This window comes from Chionomys nivalis, unplaced genomic scaffold (genome assembly GCF_950005125.1).
Source record: "Chionomys nivalis unplaced genomic scaffold, mChiNiv1.1 scaffold_182, whole genome shotgun sequence".
NCBI lineage: Eukaryota > Metazoa > Chordata > Mammalia > Rodentia > Cricetidae > Chionomys > Chionomys nivalis.
In genome coordinates this window covers 24,386-30,385 of record NW_026646982.1, presented here as the reverse complement: position 1 = coordinate 30,385, position 6,000 = coordinate 24,386, and positions in this window count along the sequence as shown.

Sequence of the window (6,000 nt, the reverse complement as noted above, 5' to 3'; positions counted from 1 at the left end):
TGCCCAACATAACTGTGGTCTCGGGCAGTTGGTATCTTTTATTTTTCGGTATGCTGTGACTCACCATAGCCGTCAAGGCATGAAGGTCAGCTTAACGTCTAGCTGGACTTATTATTCAAGTGTCATTTATCCTCATAATTATCTCCATAGCATATTAATTAATGGGTCCGGGACATTTATATAAGCCGTACTAACTATGCAAATGCTTTGTACCTCTTGTCAAGCCTCCAAGGGCATACTTTCCATGTTAGACAGACATAAGTTTGACTCAAAACTCTAACAACAAGACAATCCTAACCGGGCTCTCGCACATTCGAGTAATCACGCAAATATAGCTTAAAATTTAGTATTAGCAAAAAAAAAAAAAAGAAAAATTAATACCAAAAAACAACTTCAGCACCCCAAAATTTTCAAGTACAATTCCAGTACTGATTTTTTTTGCTGTTGATGTAGCTTATTAAAAGCAAAGCACTGAAAATGCTTAGATGGATGCAAGCATCCCATAAACATCAAAAGGTTTGGTCCTGGCCTTATAATTAGTTGGAGGCAGAATTACACATGCAAACGTCCATAAACCAGTGTAGAATCCCACAGAGTTCAGCCTAACTCTTAGGAGAGGGTATCAAGTACATACAATAGCTAAAGACACCTTGCCTAGCCACGCCCCCACGGGACTCAGCAGTGATAAAAATTAAGCAATGAACGAAAGTTTGACTAAGCCATGCCTCTCTAAGGGTTGGTAAATTTCGTGCCAGCCACCGCGGTCATACGATTAACCCAAACTAATTATTACCGGCGTAAAACGTGTCACTGGAAGCACTAAAAATAGAATAAAAATCCATCCAATATGTGAAAATTCATCGCTGGACCTAAGACCAATGACGAAAGTAATTCTAATCAACCTTATGCACGATAGCTAAGATCCAAACTGGGATTAGATACCCCACTATGCTTAGCCCTAAACCTCAATAATTCAGAAACAAAACTATTTGCCTGAGAACTACTGGCCACAGCTTAAAACTCAAAGGACTTGGCGGTACTTTATATCCATCTAGAGGAGCCTGTTCTATAATCGATAAACCCCGTTATACCTCACCACCCCTTGCTAATTCAGCCTATATACCGCCATCTTCAGCAAACCCTAAAAAGGAACAAAAGTAAGCAAGAGAATCACCATAAAAACGTTAGGTCAAGGTGTAGCCAATGAGGTGGGAAGCAATGGGCTACATTTTCTTTTCAAGAACATTACGATACCCTTTATGAAACTAAAGGACAAAGGAGGATTTAGTAGTAAATTAAGAATAGAGAGCTTAATTGAATAGAGCAATGAAGTACGCACACACCGCCCGTCACCCTCCTCAAACTAAATAAACGAAAACTATATATAATAAAATCAAACTTTTACGAGAGGAGATAAGTCGTAACAAGGTAAGCATACTGGAAAGTGTGCTTGGAATAACCATAATGTAGCTTAACAAAAGCATCTGGCCTACACCCAGAAGACTCCACGACCAATGGACGTTATGAACTAAATCTAGCCCTAACATATTCCAACATAACTACTTATAGTGATAAAACAAAACATTTGACAAAAGAAAGTATTGGAGAAAGAAATCTGTCTTAGGAGCTATAGAGAAAGTACCGCAAGGGAAAGATGAAAGAACACTTAAAAGTAAATAAAAGCAAAGATTAAACCTTGTACCTTTTGCATAATGAGTTAACTAGAAAACGTCTAACTAAGAGATCTTTAGCTAGATACCCCGAAACCAAACGAGCTACCTAAGAGCAGTACGAACGAACCAACCCGTCTATGTAGCAAAATAGTGGGACGACTCCTAGGTAGAGGTGAAAAGCCTACCGAGCTTGGTGATAGCTGGTTACCCAATAAAGAATTTTAGTTCAACTTTAAGATTACCATAAGAAAAAACAATCAAAATGTAATCTTAAATTTTAACCTAAAGAGGGACAGCTCTTCAGGAATGGAAACAACCTTCTATAGTGAATAAATCTTATAATGTAAAACCATTGTTGGCCTAAAAGCAGCCATCAATAAAGAAAGCGTTAAAGCTCAACACTACAAACCCTTTAATACCTAAAACTTCAATGAATTCCTATAAATACTAATTGGGTTAATCTATAATTATATAGATGAGATACTGTTAACATGAGTAACAAGAACACTGTTCTCCAAGCACAAGCCTATAACAACCCGGATAACCATTGTTAGTTAACATTCACAGGTGAAAACCCTACCAATAAAATTAACCTACACCTAAAATGTTAATCCAACACAGGCGTGCAGCAAGGAAAGATTAAAAGAAGTAAAAGGAACTCGGCAAACAAGAATCCCGCCTGTTTACCAAAAACATCACCTCCAGCATAATAAGTATTGGAGGCACCGCCTGCCCAGTGACAAACGTTTAACGGCCGCGGTATCCTGACCGTGCAAAGGTAGCATAATCACTTGTTCCTTAATTGGGGACTGGAATGAATGGCCTCACGAGGATTCAACTGTCTCTTACTTCTAATCAGTGAAATTGACCTCCCCGTGAAGAGGCGGGGATGCCACAATAAGACGAGAAGACCCTATGGAGCTTAAATTAACTGACTTAACTATCTTACCACATACCCTAATGGAACAAACAAAAAGCAAATAAGCCAGTAATTTCGGTTGGGGTGACCTCGGAGAATAAACTAACCTCCGAACGATTATAACCGAGACCTACAAGTCAAAGTACCTGAAATCAAATTGACCCAATTTATTTGATCAACGGACCAAGTTACCCTAGGGATAACAGCGCAATCCTATTCAAGAGTCCATATCGACAATAGGGTTTACGACCTCGATGTTGGATCAGGACATCCCAATGGTGTAGCAGCTATTAATGGTTCGTTTGTTCAACGATTAAAGTCCTACGTGATCTGAGTTCAGACCGGAGTAATCCAGGTCGGTTTCTATCTATTTACTATTTCTCCCAGTACGAAAGGACAAGAGAAATGAGGCCTCCTTAATCAAAGCGCCTCAAAACTAATATATGAAATTATCTCAATTTAGTAAATTTGTTACACAACACCCTAGACAAGGGTTTTATTAGGGTGGCAGAGCCAGGAAATTGCGTAAGATTTAAAACCTTGTCCCCAGAGGTTCAAATCCTCTCCCTAATAGTGTATTTTATTAATATCCTAATACTCCTAGTACCTGTACTAATCGCAATAGCATTCCTCACCCTAGTCGAACGAAAAATCTTAGGATACATACAACTACGAAAAGGACCAAACATCGTAGGGCCCTACGGAATCCTACAACCATTCGCGGACGCCGTCAAATTATTTATTAAAGAACCCCTACGCCCCTTAGCCACTTCCACAACTCTATTTATTATCGCACCAACACTATCCTTATCACTAGCCCTAAGCCTGTGAATCCCACTACCCATACCCCACCCCCTAGTCAACCTAAACCTAGGAATCCTATTTATTCTAGCCACATCAAGCCTCTCAGTATACTCTATTCTATGGTCAGGCTGAGCATCCAACTCCAAATATTCAATATTTGGAGCCCTACGAGCAGTAGCACAAACCATTTCATATGAAGTAACGATAGCAATCATCCTCCTATCTGTCCTCCTAATAAATGGCTCCTTCTCAATTCAATCCCTCATTTACACGCAAGAACCCCTATGACTCTTAATCCCTACCTGACCACTAGCCTTAATATGATTTATCTCAACCCTAGCAGAAACCAACCGAGCACCATTTGACCTAACAGAAGGAGAATCAGAATTAGTCTCAGGGTTCAATGTAGAGTACGCCGCTGGGCCATTCGCCCTATTCTTTATGGCAGAGTACATAAACATCATCTTAATAAATGCTCTATCAACAATTGTCTTCATAGGCCCATTCCACAACCCCTCCAACCCAGAATTATATACTACAAACTTCATATTAAAAGCCCTAGCACTAACCGTACTCTTCCTATGAGTTCGAGCCTCCTACCCACGATTCCGATACGACCAACTAATACATCTCCTATGAAAAAACTTTCTACCACTAACCTTAGCCTTCTGCATATGACACATCTCTATCCCAATCTTCATAGCAAGTATCCCACCTTATTCCTAGAAATATGTCTGAAAAAAGAGTTACTTTGATAGAGTAAATAATAGAGGTTTAAACCCTCTTATTTCTAGAACAATAGGAATTGAACCTATACCTGAGAATCCAAAATTCTCCGTGCTACCCATTACACCCCATTCTAAAAGTAAGGTCAGCTAATAAAGCTATCGGGCCCATACCCCGAAAATGTTGGTTTAACCCCTTCCCGTACTAATCAACCCAATCACACTTATAATCATCTATATAACAATCATAATAGGACCTATAATTACAATACTAAGCTCCAACTTATTTACTATATGAATTGGATTAGAAATAAACTTACTAGCCCTTATCCCCCTCATAATAAACAACTCCAACCCACGCTCCACCGAAGCAGCAACAAAGTATTTCCTAACACAAGCAACCGCCTCCATAATCCTCCTACTCTCCATCATCATAAACTTTAAACAGCTAGGCCTATGAACATTTAAACCAGAAACCAACAATACCATCATAACAATAACCTTCATCTCCTTGGCAATAAAATTAGGTTTAGCCCCATTCCACTCATGATTACCAGAAGTCACGCAAGGAATTAAACTCAACACAGGACTCATCCTCCTCACATGACAAAAAGTTGCCCCATTATCTATCCTATTTCAATTCCATGAACTCATTAACCCCAATCTACTGATTCTATCAGCTATCATTTCAGTCCTAATTGGAGCCTGAAATGGACTTAACCAAACACAAACACGAAAAATTCTGGCCTACTCATCCATCGCCCACATAGGTTGAATAGTCTCCATTTTACCCTATAACCCCACACTAACAACACTTAACCTTACAATCTACATCATTATAACCATTCCCATATTCTTAATTTTCTACGCCCACTCATTCACATCAATCACCTCTATATCACTTATATGAAACAAAATACCAATAGCCCTACCCATAATTTCACTAATCTTACTGTCAACAGGAGGTCTACCCCCACTCACAGGATTTCTACCCAAATGAGCTATCATCACAGAACTTTTAAAAAATAATAACCTATATCTAGCTACACTAATAGCAATAACCGCCCTAATCAACCTATTCTTTTATACCCGACTTATTTACTCAACCTCACTAACCATTTTCCCAACTAACAATAACTCCAAAATATATATCCACCAAAACTACACAAAAAACAACGAAATCTTGCCCCCACTAGCAATCATTAGCACACTAATACTTCCCCTATCCCCCCTACTCCTATAACAGAAGTTTAGGATAGTCAGTCCAAGAGCCTTCAAAGCCCTAAGCAAACCCACAAAGTTTAACTTCTGATAAGGACTGCAAGACTACATCTTACATCTAATGAGTGCAAATCAATTGCTTTAATTAAGCTAAATCCTCAACTAGATTGGCAGGACTCAAACCTACAAACTTTTAGTTAACAGCTAAACACCTTAATACGGCTTCAATCTACTTCTCCCGCCTATCAGAAAGGGGGCGGGAGAAGCCTTAGTAGAGTCAGTTCTCTACACCTTCGAATTTGCAATTCGATGTGATTATCACCTTAAGACTTGGTAAAAAGAGGCCTTATCCTCTGTGCTTAGATTTACAGTCTAATGCTTTACTCAGCCATTTTACCTATGTTCATTAACCGCTGATTGTTTTCTACCAATCACAAAGACATCGGGACCCTGTACCTGCTATTCGGAGCTTGAGCAGGCATAGTAGGAACTGCCCTTAGCATCTTGATCCGAGCTGAACTCGGTCAACCAGGGGCTTTATTAGGTGACGACCAAATCTATAATGTAGTTGTCACAGCCCACGCATTCGTAATAATTTTCTTCATAGTTATGCCTATAATAATCGGTGGTTTCGGTAACTGACTTGTACCACTTATAA